Genomic DNA, 18,240 nt, shown 5'->3' with positions numbered 1-18,240 from the left:
CAAGATCTGGCTATTCCACTGAACCTTAATGCCCAGATGGATCAGCAACCCCTCTCCCTCAGCGCCCTGAGACGCTCACGGGTGAGTAGCCATGCTATATAAACTCCTGATTGATTGATTGATTGATTGTGAGTAGCTGTATCAGTGGGTGAGTGACTGTGTGTGTGGCTGTATGGGTGGGTGAGTGTATTTGTAAGTGGCTGTATTGATGACTGTGGTGGCAGTGTGAGTGGCTCTATGGGTGGATAAGTGTGTTTATGAGTGGCTGTATGGGTGACTGAATGGCTGTGAAAATGGTTCTATGGGTGAGTTACTGGCTGTGTAAGTGGATGGATGGGTAAGTGAGTGGTTGTTTGATTGGGTGTTAGGGTAATGAGTGGGTGTGTGAGTGGCTGTTTTGCACAGTAAGTATTTGTGTGAGTGGCTGTATAGATAGAGCAAGAGGGTGCATGAGTGATTGTATTGATGTGTGAATGGGTATGTAAGTGGGTTTGTGGATGAGTGAATGGGTGTGTGAGTGGCTGTATGGGTGAATGAGTAGCTCTGTTAGTAGCTGTATGGATGAGTGAGTGGCTGTATGGGTAAGTGGGTGTGTGAGTGACTGTGTGGGTGTGTGAATAGAAATGTGAGTGGTTGTATGGGTGTGTGAGTGAGTGTGTGAGTGGCTGTATGGGTCTGTGAGTGGGTGTGTGACTTGTTTTGTGAATGTGTGAGTAGCTGTATGGGTAAGTGAGTGGCTGTATGGGTGAGTGCTTGTGTGAGTGGCTATATAAGTGAGTGAGTATGTGTGTCAGTAGTTGTATGGGTCTGTAAATGGGTATGTGAGTGGTGGTGTGGGTATGTGAGTGGGTGTATGAGAGGTTGTATGCAGTGTGGGTTGCTGTGTGAATGGTTCAGTGGATGATGTCATCAGTGATGTCATTTGAGATGTCATCAGTGATGTCATCAGTGATGTCCCCGACCATGTCATTAGTGACGTAATATGTGAGGCCATAAGCAGTGCATTGCAGGGGCATAAGTTATAGTTAGCTTAGGTAACTATAACGGCTGAATGAAAGTGGTTTTGTACGAGTGAAAACTGAGCCTAACTATAACATCCCTGTAACCTTCGTTTATTTCAGTGAATTTCAAAATGTTTTTACATTTTATTTCCTAACTGTAACCTGTAACCTTTGAGAGTGGATGTGTGAGTGGCTGTATAGGTAAGTGAGTGGGTATGTGAGTGGCTGTATGGGTCTCTGAGTGAGTGTGTGTGTGGCTTTATGGGTCTGTGAGTGGGTGTGTGACTGACTGTATAAGTGGGTGTAGGTGTGCCTATGTAGATCTGTGAGTGAGTGCATAAGTCTCTGAGTGGGTCTGTGAGTGGGTGCATGAGTGTCTGAGTGGGTCTGTGAGTGGGTGCATGAGTGTCTGAGTGGGTCTGTGACTAGATGTATGAGTGTCGTAGTGGGTCTGTGAGTGGGTGCATGAGTGTGTGAGTGGGTCTGTGGGTGGACGAATGAGTCTCTGAGTGGGTGAGTGAGTGGGTGTGTGAGTGTCTGATTGGGTCTGTAAGTGGTGTGAGTCTCTGAGTAGGTCTTTGAGTGAGTGACTGAGTGTCTATGTGGGTCATTCAGTGAGTGTGGGAGTCTCTTGAGTGGATCTGTGAGTGGGTGCATAAGTCTCTGAGTGGGTCTGTGAATGGGAATATAAGTAACTGAGTGGGTCTGTTAATGGGTGGATGAGTGTCTGAGTGGGTCTGTGAGAGCATGTGAGAGTCTCTGAGTGGGTCTGTGAGTGGGTGTGTGTGTCTGATTGGATCTGTGAGTGGGTTTGAATGTTTGAGTGGGTGTATGAGTGGGTGTGTGAGTCTGAGTAGGCCTGTGAGTGAGTGCATGAGTGTGTGAGTCTCTGAGTGGATCTGTATGTGTGTGAGTCTCTCAGTGGGTCTGTGTGGGTGAATGAGTGCTTGAATGGATCTGTGAGGGGGTGCATATGTTTCCCGGTGGGTCTTCTGAGTGGGTGTGTGAGTGGGTGCATGAGTATATGAGTGAGTCTGTCTGGGTGTGCTGTAAAAAAAGTAGTGGGCACAAGGGAGCAGGTACTCGTGCCAGCTCCCCCTGTGACAGTCTTCCTGTTCGACAGTAGTCCGCTTCCTTCTGCTGCCTTCGGTTTTGTGCCTCCTCTGCTCGTTTTCTCCACATTTTTCTGTCTCTACTCTGCTCACTCCTGCCCTCTATGTTGCTTCTTTCTGCTCGTTCTGCTCATTATTTGGCCTCTTTCTGCTCGCTCCTGACCTTTATTCTGCCTCTTGCTGCTCATTTCTGACCTCTATTTTGTCTCTTTCTGCTCGTTTCTCACCTCCATTTGCCTCTTTCTTCTTATTCTGCCTGTTATTTTGCCTCTTCCTGCTCGTTTCTGACCTTTATTCTGCCTCTTGCTCCTCGTTTTTTACCTCTATTTTGCTTCTTCTAGCTCATGTCTGACCTATATTCTGCCTCTTTCTCCTCTCTTCTGACCTTTATTCTTCCTCTTGCTGCTGGTTTCTGACCTCTATTTTGCCTCTTCTTGCTCATTTCTAACCTTTTTTCTGCCTCCTGCTGCTTTTATACCCTTTTATACCCTTATTCAGCCTCTTTTTGCTTGTTTCTCACTTTTTTTGCATCTTTCTGCTCGTTGCTGACCTTTATTTTGCCTCTTTCTGCTCATATCTTACCTTTATTGTGCTTCTTCTTGCTAGTTTCTGACCTTTATTCTGCCTGTTTTTGCTCCCTTCTGACCTTTATTCTACCTCTTTCTGCTAGTTTCTCATCTTTATTTTGCTTCTTTTTGCTCATTGCTGACCATTATTTTGGCCCTCTCTGCTCGTTTGTCACCTTTATCTTGCTTCTTTCTGCTCCTTGCTGTCCTGTATTCTGCCACTTTCTGCTAGTTTCTGACCTTTATTCTGCCTATTTATGCTTGTTTCTCTCCCTTATCTTGCCTCTTTCTGCTCATTGCTGATATTTATGCTGCCACTCTCTGCTCGTTTCTCACCTTTATTTGACCTCTTTCTACTCTTTTCCCCCGGGAACGTGGCGGGAGCCTCAAGGCCCCCAGGGTCCCAGCTGGTACCATGCCTGCTGCAGGAGCTGGCATTGCTGCTGCACGCAGGGAGCTGCTGAAAATGCAGCTTCCTGCATGCAGGAGCAATAGGTGATTCTCTTTCCCTGGCCGCATGTCAACAGGCAGGGAAAAAATGAAACCTTCTCTTCCAGCGGGCTAGAGCACTTTGACAGGTCTTGCCTGCTGGAAACAGAGTATTTGCTTTTGCTTGGTGGGAGCAGTCAGCGCCCACCAAGCAAATGCAAACAGCTATGTCCTGGGGGTGGGCATCCTGAGACATAGCAGAAGCCGGCCCGGTCGGTGGTGTTCCCCAGGTCCATATGTGCTGCCAGGAGGGGGAGCTGAGGAGCCCCCTCCTTAGATCGGCATGGGCCGGTATCATGGAGTTGGCCATATATGACCCAGGACAGGGGTTGCGCGTCCCCCCTTCAACTTTAAAATGTAATTCTAGCCCTGAGGAGGTGGTGGTTCACGGAGTGCGGTGGGTCCGTGCGCCCCCGCTATATTGTCAAAGTAGCCCCGGAAAGGTGGTGGTCCCTGGGGCCTTTAGGAGTCAGGAAAGAGGATCCGTGCGGTCCCCCCTCCATTAATTTAATAAAGCTCCGGGGAGGTGGTGGGTCCGGGGCTCGTTTGAGTCCATGGAGGGGTTCTTCGCAGCCCCTCCCATTAATTACAATAAAGCCCTGGGGAGGTGGTTGTCCCCAGGACTCATAGAACCTCAAGAGGAAGGCCCATGTGCCCCCATCTTTTTTTTCTACAAAATGCCCCGGGACCTGGCCTAACCGGGGGCCCTTTTCAAAACAAGCATGTGAGCTCAGAGGTTGTTTTTTTTTGCTGCACATTAATAATAAATGCTTTTTTTCCCTAGGGACCCCACCACCAGAGCTAGAGGGTCAGGGTATTCGTACCCTGCCCCCCTTTCTTTTTTCTTACATTTTTTGCGATCAAGATGGCTGCCAACACTTCCTGGTTGAAGTGCTGGCAGCCAATCAGAGCTCTGCAGATCTCAGCACAAGCTCATTATTATTCCCTAATTAGCCACGATCGTATATATACAAATTTGGATTTCCTTTAATATCTCACAAACTACTGACCGGATTCACACCAATTAACAAAAAGCACAGTCTGCAGACCAAACGTTTGCTTTCTGCTACATTTGGTGTGTTATAAATGGGGGTCTCTAGTTGGCAGAGGTAGGTACCTTTGTCCAAGTAGGGACCCTTGCTTCTAGTTAGGGTAAGGGGGATACACACTTTAGATAACTCCTGCTCACCCTCTTGATAGCTTGACATGAGCAGACAGACTTATCCCAAAGGCAATGTGTAAAGTATTTGTACTCAAAACACACATAAATACAGTGATAACACCACAAATGGACACCACACCAGTTTAGAAAAATAAACTCAACAAGACCAAAACAACAAAAATCCAACATACATGTAATAAGAATATGACTTTTCAAAGGTATCTAGCAACATGGTACATAGGTAAATATGGATGCATGATTGCACATAAAGTACATGTAGGTATGTCAAAATTCACAAGGCCAAAAAGCCGCAGCGAAGGGAAGCTTCGAGAAACAAAGGGATGCGTCAGTTCCTGAGTCCATGGGAAGGCGTTGTGACAGTTCTGCTGCATGCAGGAGAAGTGATGTGTCGAATCTGAACTGACTGTAGGTTGAAGTGATGCATCAGTTCCAAGACGGTTCTGGTCCGTGGGTGATGCGTTGGGAAAACTTGCTGTGTAGGTGTGATGCATGGAAATCCGGGATGCGCTGGTGATTGATGTGGCAGTGGCAAGCGGCGCTTCATCAGTTTTTTCAGCCGCGATCCCATAATGCATTGGTGCTGCATCGTCTCTGCTGTGGCTCAGCGGTGGTCCATGAAGATTCTTCTTGCACGGCACTGCAGCATCGGAAAAACAGCTGCAAGAGGGGTGATGCATCGATTTCTTCAGTTTCTTCAGGTTCTTCCAGCTTCCAACAGCAGTAACAACCTCCAGAGGCCCAAAACTGGAACAGGCACCTCCTAGCAGGTCAGAACACTCAGCATTTAAAGTTCAGGGGAGCTGGGGTGAAGTCTTTGTGTCACTGAGACTTCAGAGCAGGAGACCAGCACACACAGGCCCTTGGATATTCTTCTTCAAGCAAGCTCACAGGAAAGTTCCAGTCTTTGTCCTTTCCTTGGCAGAAACAGCAACTGCAGGTGAACCCCACACAGTACACAACAAAGGAGCAGTACTCCTCCTCACAGCTCTCCAGCTCTTCTCCTAGGCAAAGGTTCCTCTTGAGTTCAGAAGTGATTTAAAGTTCTGGGGTTTACGGTCCACTACTTATACCCCATTTTGCCTTTGTTCTTCATTGTGCAAGTATCTCTGATCCCAGTCCAAACCAGTTCTGTCTTCACCGGTGCAGTATGACCACAGGAGGTGGAGACAGCATTGTGCAAGGGAGACAGGCCCCATTCAGGTGCAAGGGAAACTCCTCCCACTACTCTAAATGCAGCCAAGCCCCATTTAGCTCAGCTCTGAGTCATCCAGGAAGGGCCAGGCACCACTCAAACCCCCTAATGCCTGTCTACAGTGAATGCACATCCCCAGCCCTTGTCACTCTACTTGTCACTCCAAAACCAGACAGTCAATCCACAAACAGGCAGAGGCCCACAGAATGGTTAAACAAGAAAATGCCTACTTTCTAAAAGTGGCATTCTCAAACACATAATTAAAAAAAACATTTTTACTGAAAGGTGTGTTATTAAATTCTGAGTTGAGAGAGCCTAAACTGTATTTCTCTATATTGTCCCAGTGGGAAGTTATACTTGTAAGATGTTTCAAAGTATCTCCCATGTTATCCTGTAGGGCAGATAGCCTTTCAATAGTGAAAAACAAAATACACCGTATTTCACTATCAGGACATGTCACACACACATCAGTACATGTCCTACCTTTCACATACACTGCACCCTGCCCATGGAGGGTACCTAGGGCCTACCGTAGGTGTGCATTACATTTATGGAGAGGGAAGGTTAAGGCCTGGCAAGTGGGTGCACTTGCCAGGTCGACATGGCAGTTTAAAACTACACACAGACACTGCAGTTGCAGGTCTGAGATACCTTTTCAGGATTACTCATGTAGGTGGCACAATCAGTGCTGCAGGCCCACTAGTAGCATTTGATTTACAGGCCCTGGCACACTCAGTGCTCTTTACTAGGAACTTACCAGTAAATCTAATATGCCAATCAGGGAGAACCAATTGTAATAACAATTTACACAGGGAGCACTTGCACTTTGACACTGATCAGCAGTGGCAAAGTGCCCAAAGCATCTAGACCAGCAAAAACGAAATCCAGCACAGCATCAAAAATACAGGGGGTAGAGGCAAAAAGTCAGGGGAAACCAGGCCACAGATGCCAAATCTAACATTGTGTAATTCTGTTCAGTGGTTCGGGCTGCAGGCGTGTCTAAAGAGTCTATGGGAATTAACATGGGAAACAGAATTGTTTGCCCCCGCACCACATTTTTCTCAGTTCCTGCTTGACGGATCACCCTGAAACATTTCATGTATAACAAGACTCACTATGACACTTTTTTGGGAAACGTTTGTGAAGATTCATCAAATGGCACATTTGTCACCTTTATTTTGCCTCTTTTTGCTCGTTTCTGACCTTTATTCTGCCTCTTTCTGATCGTTTCTGACCTTCATTCTGCCTCTTTCTGCTCATTTCTCACCTTTATTTTGCCTCTTTCTGCTCGTTGCTGATCTTTATTCTGCCTCTTTCTGCTTGTTTCTCACCTTTATCTTGCCTCTTTTTGCTCCTTGCTGACCTTTAGTCTGCCTCTTTCTACTCGTTTCTGACTTTTATTCTGCCTCTTTCTGCTCATTTCACACCTTTATTTTGCCTCTTTCTGCTCGTTGCTGACCACCTTTATTCTGCCTCTTTCTTCTTGTTTCTCAACTTTATCTTGCCTCTTTCTGCTCCTTGCTGACCCTTTGTCTGTCTCTTTCTGCTTCTTGCTGACCTTTATTCTACCTCTTTCTGCTTATTTCTCTTGCACCTAATTTGAGAAAGCAAGGCGGTTTATAAGGCAATTGCGAAAGTGTAGTTATGGCATCAATAACGAGAGTTCATTTGATAATTACATAGGTAGCTGCTTATTTAGCATAACCACAGTTTATCTCTTCCCTGGTTATTGACACAACCTCTTGAGCTACCATGCGCCACACATTTAAAACATAAAGCATGGCATATCATATAGAGTAAATGTGATCATCATGTGATGTAGCGAGGCTGAGAATTCAGTTCCCAGTGTAAGAAGCACTTTTTCATTAGTGCACTCAACAGTGCTGTTGTGCTTCCGACAAGCCCAATTTTTCACTTCATGTCAATCCTTATACCACTCATCAAGTGCCATTCTATGGCAGTCCCAGACAATGCTCAGGGGTAAAAAAAAATAAGAAAGAAGAAGAGTGACAGGAATGAAAGTAAATCAGACCTTCACATCATGAGCTGCTGCGTAGAAACAGAGAGCTGGGATGGGAAGGTAGCAGATGTAGATCGAAGAGCTGCTCACACATATTTGCAAGTGCTGTGAATGCGCTGCCTCCATGTCTGCCACCCCTAAAACTGCATCAAACTCTCTGAGGTGGAGAGGGTGGTTGGCAGGGCTGAGATTTTCTTTGCAGCTGTGAAAGAGAAAGCCTTCACTGCCAATTAAACGTATACAAAGTTGAGGGCTGTTCCTAACCATGCTCGAGTAATGTATGAAAACAGAAGCAGCAGCGCATGCTGGTACCTGGTGCTCACTTACACGTTTCTATCTGTCACGTGACAGCATAGAGATAGAAAAAACATCTGCCGTGTGCCCTGTACACTTTTGCTCAGTAGTGCCACGGGGTGTAAAATGGGAATTTTTGTTTAAACCAGCCAATCATTCTTTGCAATAAATAGCACAATAACATTAATTGACCGAATAACAATGCATGTTAAACCAAACAAGCAAAGTTAACTTTTGTTTTTTGCTGATTACGTGGTTAATCGCCGCCTGCTTGGACCCACACTGACTCCAAGCAGCAGCAGGTGGAAGAGGTCGTCTCTCTGAAATGGAACTTGCAGTAGCTGCCAGACTCGTCCACAGCGACAAGTGCTCCACTTGGCCCTTGTTACACGCTAACAAAAAGGCCTGGAAAAGGATCGCGTTTCTTCCAGGCCCGTGTTGACCTCTTAGACACAAGTATGCAAAACCTCCCACATGGCACACCTGCACCCCGCCTGGCACCAACCTCCGAAGAAACACTCAAACGAACAATCACGTTTACACGATGTCATGCCCAGACAAGGGCACTAGGACCCCAGGACACAAGGGCAGAGGCCAGAGGACACTGGACACCAGTTCCGGTGAGGGGAGGGGGCAAGGGGAGGAAAGGGGCATTCCAGGGCAGGACCTCAGGGCGAGAGCTCAGGGGCCCAGTGGTGAGACGACGATAAGAATAAAGAATACCTGCAAGCTCTGGCGTGTCTCGTGTGGTCTGTGGGGTCGGGAACACGACAACTGGCGACGAAGGTGGGTGATCCAGTGCCCAGCAGAAGATCGAAGTGCAGCGATTCACCGTGTCAAAAGACATCATAATCGAGACCAGGAGCCCACCCTGGCTCGTGTGTGCAGCAACTGAAGAAAACACGGCGCGGGAGCCCACCCCGACCGTAACAGAGTGCAAGAAGACTGCCCTGCATCACCCGGTAAGGAGAGTGGAAGCCGAGTGACCGCGCGCTGTTTCAAGCGCGAGATATCGCGAGAAGAGGGCAGGGTCAGGCAGGAAAGAAGGACATTAAGTATTTAGAAGCAGTGGGCGGCCATTTTGAAGTCAGGCAGCGCCCCGATTGGTGGAAAAGCATCACGTGATCACCGGCGGCCATTTTGAGGTCAGGCAAAAACGACCAATAGGAAGAGAGAACAGCGCGGCGGCCATTTTGAAGTCAGGCAATGATAAAGAGATACCTAATAGAACAGCAAAAGGAGGGAAACAAGCATTGACAACGGCAAACAAGCATTGGCAACGGCAAACAAAAAAAAAGTAAAGAAGCACTGACAAAGGCAAATAAAGAAGCACCATAAGTGAGAAACAAGCATTGGCAAGGACAAACAGAGAAACACCAGAAATAGAAAAGAAGCACTGACAAAGACAAACAAAAGGAAAGAAGGACTAAACAAGCATTGGCAAGGACAAAAAAAAAATACCCGTAATAGAAAACAAGGGTTGGCAAAGGCAAATAAAGAGGCAGCAATAAAAAGAAAAGGATGGCAGAAAGACAAAATGCGCAATATCGGAGACCACTACCATTTAACCCATCAGAGCCACAAGCAGGAATACGGTGGGAGAAGTGGATCAGGCGTTTTGAAAGATACATGGAAGCGACTGATGTGACAGCAGCGAAGCAACTAGGCCTATTCCTAAACTTAGCAGGGGATGAGGTTGAAGACCTACTAGTGACACTGCCAAAAGAGGAGACTACCACCTACGACAAACTAAAGGCGTGCCTGACAAACAAATTTGACCCGCAGAGAAATGTTGATTTTGAGCGATACACTTTCACGATCGCTTTCCAACAACAAGATGAAACGCTGGATGACTTCGCAACGAGACTGCGAAAGCTAGTAACGCACTGCGAGTTCGACAAATTCGATAACGAACAAGCAATCAGACTGCGCATCATAGAGGGCTGCCGTGACACGGAATTTCGCGCAAGAATTCTAAAAGAACCAACGTCTTTAGAAAACATCCTGTCTCTAGCAAGAGCAGAAGCAAGAGCGACAGCACAAGCGAAGGAAATGGAACGAGGAAAGGAACGGTCAGTGGACCAAGTGCACCGCATGACAAACAACAACAGCACAAGTAGATGGAAAAAGGACAGAAATGGCCAGACAGTGAAGAAACGACCGGAAGGGACGTGCTACAGGTGCGGACTTGAATTTCCACATCGAGGACCGTGTCCGGCTTTTGGTCAGACGTGTCGGAAATGCAATGGGAGAAATCACCATGCCAGTGTGTGTCAAGGAATGCAATTCAGGAACGACAGAGGAAGAACAGAAAGACCACGAGTACCAGCCAGCAGGCATGTTCGACACGTCGACACAGGAACAAGGAGCTCCTCAACAGGATCAGATGAAGAAGAAGAAAAAGAAGAGGGATCGACGGGACGACTATACCTCATGTCGGATGTCACTACAGAACAAAATGAGGAGGGTGAAAGCAGAGAAAGGATATGTCTGGTAGACAAAAGCAAGATCAAAAAGACAGAATCGGTGACATTAGGAGTAGGGTCACACAAAGCAAAGTTCGTTTTAGACAGTGGCGCGACGTGTAACATCATGTGTGCGTCGGAATACGAAAAAATGAAAATAAAGCCAAGCTTGAGGCCGTCCCGAATTAAAGTCTTCACCTGGGGGTCCCGAACACCAGTAACAAACATGGGGAAATTCACAGAAGAACTGACATACAAAGACCAAAAGATGAAGGAAGAAATTCATGTATTAAAGGGCGACATCCCAGCGCCATGCCTTTTGAGCAACATCACGGCTCAGATGATGGGTCTTTTTGAAATGACCTACAATATAGCAGACAAAGGAAGCATCCTGAATGAATACCCCAAACTACTGCAAGGCCTAGGGAAGCTAAAGGGGCGGCAAATAACACTACACATTGATGAGACAGTAAGGCCGATAGCGCAACATCATCGGAGGGTACCAATACACCTGCAGCCACAGGTAGAAGAGGAATTGGATGCATTACTAAAGCAAGACATCATAGAACGAGCAGAAGGACCAACACCATGGGTGTCTCCGATTGTGGCCGTACCAAAGAAAGATACGTCGAAAATAAGAATCTGTGTCGACATGAGGATACCAAACAAAGCAATTGAACGCGAGAGACATCCCGGACCACACCTTGATGACATGATCAGCTGTCTAACAGGCATGAGGCGATTCTCTAAACTAGACCTGTGTAAAGGATACCACCAGCTAGAACTAGATCCTCAGTCTCGATACATCACGACGTTTTCCACACACCTAGGCCTGTTCAGATACAAACGTCTGAGCTTTGGCGTATCGTCGGCTGCAGAGATATTTCAAGAGACAATACGACAAGTAATAAGGCCGGTAAAGAACAGCCTAAACTACAGCGACGACATCCTGGTGTTTGGAAAATCAAACGAGGAGCACGACAAAGCGCTAAGAGAGGTGTGCTCTCACCTAGAGCAGGCGGGGCTGACACTAAACAAAGAGAAATGTGAGTTGGAGCGAGACGAACTAGTATTCTTTGGCCACATCTTCTCCAAGAAGGGAATGCGACCAGATCGCAACAAGGTAAAAACGCTGGAAAGAGCACAACAACCAAGAGACGTGGCAGAAGTGAGGTCATTTCTTGGCCTGGCCAGCTACTGTGCAAGGTACATTCAAGACTTCGCCACAGTAAGTGCACCACTGAGGGAACTAACAAAACAAGGCCAAAGTTTCGCATGGACTGAAAAGTGCAGCAAAGCGTTTGAGGAGATCAGAAGCGCCGTAACAGCAGTAGACCACTTAGCATACTTCGATCCGAGGCTATGCACTGAACTGACAGTAGATGCCAGCCCAGTGGGGTTAGGGGCAATACTGGCGCAACACCAACCAGGAAAAGACTCCCCAAGACATGTAGTAGCATATGGAAGCAAAAGCCTATCGGATGTCGAAAAAGGATACTCCCAGCCAGAAAAAGAGAGCCTGGCGGTAGTATGGGCATGTGAACACTACCACATGTTCATTTACGGAAAACCGTTCACAATAATAACAGATCACCAAGCGCTGATAACAATATACGGAAATCCAAATGCAAAAATACCGCCCAGGATAGAGAGGTGGGGGATACGGCTAATGGACTACAATTTCAAAATAATACACAAACCGGGGAAAGAACACAATCCTGCGGATTATGTGTCAAGGCACCCCCTGCCACAAGCATCTCAAGCGACAACGATGGCGGAGGAATACCTAAACTTTGCACTCAAACTCAACACACCAGCAACGATATCAATGGAAGAACTGGAACAGGAGACAAGGAAAGACCCCACCATGCAAGCAATAATGAAAGTGACGAAACAGCAAAGGTGGAGGCACGTCAACAACAACAACAACTGGGAAGAAGGAGTGAGAAAAGAAGAACTGCTTGCATTCAAAAAGATCAGTGAAGAACTCTCCGAAAGCGAAAATGGAATAATGATGAGAGGCACCCGAATTGTAATTCCGCAAACTTTGAGGAGAAGGACAGTAGAACTAGCACATGAGTCACATCGAGGGATTGTAGCAACAAAAAAAATGCTACGAGAAAAAGTGTGGTTCCCGGGACTGGACAACATGGTGGAAGAGACCGTGGTGCACTGTCACATCTGCCAAGTAACAGGGCCCCCATCAAAGCCAGAGCCACTGCAAATGTCCAAACTACCAAAGGCAGTGTGGACAGAACTGGCAGCTGACTTCTATGGACCTCTGGAGACAGGAAATTACTTGCTGGTAATAATAGACGAATTCTCCAGATTCCCAATAGTGAGGCAGGTAGCTTCGACATCAGCAAATGCAACACTGCCAGTCCTGGACGACATCTTTGCAGCATGGGGCTCACCACAGACACTGAAGACGGACAATGGGCCCCCATTTTCAGGCGAAGAATTCAAAAGGTTCATGGAATACCTCGGGATCAATCATCGACGAATAACTCCCCTATGGCCACAAGCCAATGGGATGGCAGAACGATTCATGGGAACAATAAAAAAGGCAGTACAAAGAGCAAAGTTGACGCAGATCTCAATAGGACAAGCTCTGTGCCAGGTCCTAAGGGATTATCGAAACACCCCGCACAGCTCCACAGGAAGGTGCCCCGCAGAACTGGTGTTGGGGCGATCAAGCAGGACGAGGCTGCCACAAGTGAAAGAAAAGGAAAGCATAGAGCGACATGACATAGCAACGAGAGACACCGAAGCGAAAGAAAGGATGAAGGCATATGCCGATCGGAGAAGACATGCGGCAAGCACAAAGATAGAAGAAGGAGACACTGTGGTAGTACGGCAGAGACAAATGCGAAAGTCAGACAGTGTTTTCTCAAGGGACCCACTGACAGTGACAGGAGTCAAAGGGCCAATGATAACGGCTTCAACCGGGCCGTACCACATCACTCGCAACAGCTCGCACTTCAGAGAATTGAAATCAAAAGAAGAGGAGCTGCCAATACAAGAGCTGAAGGGAGAGACACATGAGGAAAGAGATCAGGCGGACGACAGAACACAACGACCGAGAAGAGAATGCAAGAAAACAAAAAGACTAATTGAAGAAATGTGAAGAGACAGAGGTCCGTGAGACACTCTCTCTCTCTCTCTCTCTCTCTCTCTCTCTCTCTCTCTCTCTCTCTCTCTCTCTCTCTCTCTCTCTCTCTCTCTCTCTCTCTCCCTCTCTCTCTCTCTCTCTCTCTCTCTCTCTCTCTATACAAAAAAAAAAAGTTTTGTTTGCAACTAGGGGGGAGATGTCATGCCCAGACAAGGGCACTAGGACCCCAGGACACAAGGGCAGAGGCCAGAGGACACTGGACACCAGTTCCGGTGAGGGGAGGGGGCAAGGGGAGGAAAGGGGCATTCCAGGGCAGGACCTCAGGGCGAGAGGTCAGGGGCCCAGTGGTGAGACGACGATAAGAATAAAGAATACCTGCAAGCTCTGGCGTGTCTCGTGTGGTCTGTGGGGTCGGGAACACGACACACACACACACACACATACAACAAACATGCAAGCCAATGAAGCATGTTAGCCACACGCCCACCAATGATGACTTCAATCACCCACCAGACTCCGGTCTATGATGGATCCCCGAAGACAAGAGTGCGAAGGTAGCCGAACTCCAACCACACCGCGAGGCGCATGACGGCAGTGTAGCACTATGCAGTTGCTCTTTAACAGCATCAATCAATCTAGTGAGCCCAATCGCATTTTCCTAAATTGCACCCGCTTCTGCCCTCGAAGGTGGTTTGCCCTGAGCGCTATGGGTGATTGTACTCACTCAATGATGCTGTCTAGGATGTCCCGGCAGTCCTCCTCAAGGCTGCATAAAACAGTATGCAGGAGCCCTCTGCGGCCTTTCACGTCCGTGCGTGCAGGCCATGCAGAATCTCCCGTAGTTAGGGCTGGTCCGGTCGAGCGTCAGTAGGTTTGGCTGGATGGCTCGGTCTTCCTCTTACGGTGGCGCGCATCCCAGGTGCTGGAGCTGCAGTTCAGGGAAAGCAGCATGACAACTACGTTTCCCGTCTGGTCAGGGACTTCCATTTAGAGACCCTCTAATTATTTCTCAGTTGGGTCTTGGCCTCCTAGTTATAGTCAGGGAGACCTGAATGCCAAGGAACTGGCGTCATACCCCACTGCTGCCTGCAGAATGCACGTCGTCACGCCGTGGCCCATCAGAGGTGTGCCGCTCGTCAACTACACCAATCCTGATGCTGCTTTCATGTTGTTTGTAGTAGCATGACAGCAGCACCCGGATTGAATGGGGCAGGCAGACACGAAGCTCCTCTAGAGACCCGGAGACTGCGTCTCTGTTCCCTCTGCTCACTTCTACAGCGTACATGATGAAGAGCTGAAGTACGCATGTCAGGTTGGCCATGGAAAACGATACAGACAAACTGACATGCGTACTTTATTTCCCTGCAATCATTGGGATGGTCAAGGTGGGGCTGCCAATCATTATGCTTGGACATGCCAGCCCACGGTACGTCATCAGACCAGGAGTAGTTACAGAAGTCGCGGCCAGCCCGTAACATATTCAATTTAAAACTGCAAAAAATATATATATTTTATATGAACCCGTGCAATGGCTGACAAAAAGGGGGGCAACGCTCTGGCGCTCCTATGGACGCACTGCCCCTGCTTGATTCACCCGATCGTAAGAACATTTGCATGGATAAGTTCCCTGCCAGGAGCTTACAGCTGATCAAGGCCTTGCATGAATATTTAATTTCCTCATTTCCACGGTTTGCTTGGCTTAGGAAATTAAAATAATTTTGATTATCATGATTTTAATGTTATGTTACATGTCTACTGCCCATAAATGAGATAGCCATGCCATTGCAAGGCAGTTCTAGATAAATACATGTTTTGTCCACATTCACCTGCAGGATGAACTGCTCATGAATTCTATGAGACTGCAGCATATTACATAAAATATCTTTCTGCAAATGTGAAGCCTTCCATACATTCTCACACTCTTTCCTGTTAAAATCCATACGCTACATGTGTGGGTTCACATTGGTCAGGTAAGGTAAAAGACATAGCTACCGCCATGTCAAGTCTCTCTGAGTGGGCCTGGACTGCCCTATTGCCACTGTTCTTGAGTACTGGAGCCTCTTTCATAAAAAACTTACTGAGATCTGATATCATTTAATTCTTATAGCAAATGTAACACCTAATTATACAGGTTCACTTTTCTAAGAACGATCAGTGACCCCATGTTTGTTGGTTGACATGAGACAGAGGGAAGAGGAAGACCAGACCTGAAGTCTTGTCACGCGAGTTTATTGTCTAAAACAAAATTCAGAACTTCGGAATTGTTGCACTTGCTGGCTTTTATAAGATCTTGAAATTGTGAAAACGTAGTAAAAGCACGCATCTTTTAAGTAGTACATACCCTGGGCAATCTTGAGGGGTGTCACATGCTTGTCTTGCAAAACACTCCTGTCCAGCTCCCCCTGTGCCTGCAATGAGTGCTCATGAAATATTTTCTCAAATGTATATTTTACAAAACAACCACATATCAACTAAAATCAAATATTTCTTGCAAACATTGCACTATGCAAAGCTCCTACTCTACTACCAATAAAAAGGTGACCACACATCAGAGGAACCGTGATGAAAGAGGGATCAGAACAGAGTCCACGTTGACCATGTTTTAAAAAATATATATGTAAAGCAAGGAGAGAGATCACTTCCTCTGAGGTTCTCATGTGTGATAAATTTCCATCCTAAGGAATTTAACAGCACCAGATATTTCTGAAAAGCAGGCATCTTGGGGAATGCAGAAACCTCTGTATGCCCTAGAGCAAGCCAGGCTCTGTGCAACATGCCTTAATCGACTCTCTGTCTATGCCACAGGGTTCAGCACTAGTTGCTAAGGAAATAATGGTTAGTGACTTGCAAACAGTGCTGGTTTCAGCTGCTGACAGGCCAGCATGAGCATTGAGTCACTCACGCACATTCGAACCCTCACGTCCACACCTCCAAAGATATGGCTACTAAAAAGGACACGCACACACTCAAACTTCCCCTCTCCCATCTTGGAGGTATGAGGGGGGGGGGGGTCATGTGGATGCTCTGCTTTAGGTGGGATGACTTTTTTCTTTTAAGGGTCGAGGCACCTTGGTGATGACACAACCTAGGCAAATTGCTCGCTGTATCACTTAAGCATAAGCGTGGCCCAGATATGATTAAAGTTTTACAGTTGTACAAATATTATGTGCTGTGCTCCTCACCTCCATGTTTGCAGAGGAACAAGGATCCAAGAGATCAGCAGGCTATTTTACCTGTTCCTAATAAGCTTTCCAGCTATGTTTGAAAAAATAAATAAATTAAGAGAACATCTGGCTCTGAACGAGAAACAAAAGATGGAAGCAGAAATCAACATTTCCTTCCACATTCCCTATCCAGCAAAGCCATTGAATACCTCATCATGAAGGGAGCTGAAAAACAGTTCAATTTCTGGAGTTAGCTCTAAAAACGGAGTAGAATCCACTGGCTGAATTTGTCCCACCATATGGATAGTATTGTGAAGGAAATTCAACCAGTTGATTCTACTTTTTATATGGAGTTACTTCCTAAAATTGGAGGAATTTCACTGCTCTCCGAACTCTAAATGTGTCCCTTATTCTTCCATCAATCATTCATGCTGACACTCCATCTATTAAATTAAATGGAAGCTTCTACCATAAGTAACATTAATTTATGCAAATTTGAACCCTTAGGTTAAGAAACAGAAACATGGTCCCCTGCATTAGGCCATTAGAGGCCCAGTGACAATCTTCCTTTAGTTGCTGGGCTCTTGGAGAGCGTAGTATTTACACAGATCAAGTACTATCATAGTCAACATCCTTTTAGATGATAACAGTGTAATAATGTGGATATAGTCAGAGCCATTTTGAAAGACCACTGCTTTTGTTTACATCTTCGCTTCATATCCTGAGCAGTCCGCCTCTATGGGAACCAGGAAACGTGGCCAAAAGAAAGCCGTTGGATGATGAGAAGGGGTCAAAACGCAGTGATTGGAGGTGGCCAAGAAAAGATTTGAGAGCAATTTGGGTTAGTCAATGGGAGGTGGATATTATGAAGAGACGGAATAGTGACAGTGACCCAGAGAAAGATGAGATTGTGAGGAAGTATCAAGTACCCATTTGTTTCAACTTATAAGACATCCAGGCCAGTCACTGTGACCTGCGGTCATTTTGGCCTAGCATAAAGTATTCACTATCCCACCACTATTGGGTCTTTTAATTCAATCCCAACCAACTCTTCTAGCACTATGCCATTTGCTTACTACTTCAGCATCCTGTCAGAGATCTCCCTTTGCATCACTTTAATGATCTCTTAAGCATCCTATCAGTGTCTCTTGGCCTATTACTTCCTTCTTCATCAAAGGCAGTTTTTCTTTGCACTTTTTCTAGCAAAGTGTCAATGCACATGCTCAGTCCACATTTTCTCTACCATGCTTTCCAATACACCATTCTCTCCTGGACCTTTCACCATGTTCCAGCTGATAACTATAAAATGGATTTAGGAGCCAGATGCTGCCTGAGATGTCTTTTGGAGCCTTGCACTAGGCGGTTCTGTGGACCTTTGTCTCGAATCATGGTCGCGCTTGATACACTAGAGGCAGACAAGGTGGGGGTCAGTAACCGACATCATGCGGTGACAGGCACCGCATGGCTTGAACCCTGACTTCATTTGAAGACATCCTTGCACATGAAAGAAACATTTTTCGAATTCAACAAAAAGCCGAGAAAAAACCTGTCAAAAAGCGACAGAGGGGTAGCTCTTCCCAGATCAGCGCTTAACTGGCACGGAAAGAAAAGAACTGATGTCCGCGCGCCTCGGTGGTGCCTT

At 46.7% G+C, this 18,240-nt stretch overlaps 1 protein-coding gene across 2 annotated transcripts in view; it reads left to right on the top strand.

The window, feature by feature from the left end:
• The window catches only part of VWA3B (von Willebrand factor A domain containing 3B), a 983,684-nt gene that overhangs the window by 343,015 nt on the left and 622,429 nt on the right, over nucleotides 1-18,240 (top strand). The gene's annotated exons all lie outside the window — the stretch shown is intronic.

This window comes from Triturus cristatus, chromosome 8, assembly GCF_964204655.1.
Source record: "Triturus cristatus chromosome 8, aTriCri1.1, whole genome shotgun sequence".
In the NCBI taxonomy this organism is placed as follows: Eukaryota; Metazoa; Chordata; class Amphibia; order Caudata; family Salamandridae; genus Triturus; species Triturus cristatus.
This window is presented reverse-complemented; position numbering and strand designations above follow the sequence as displayed.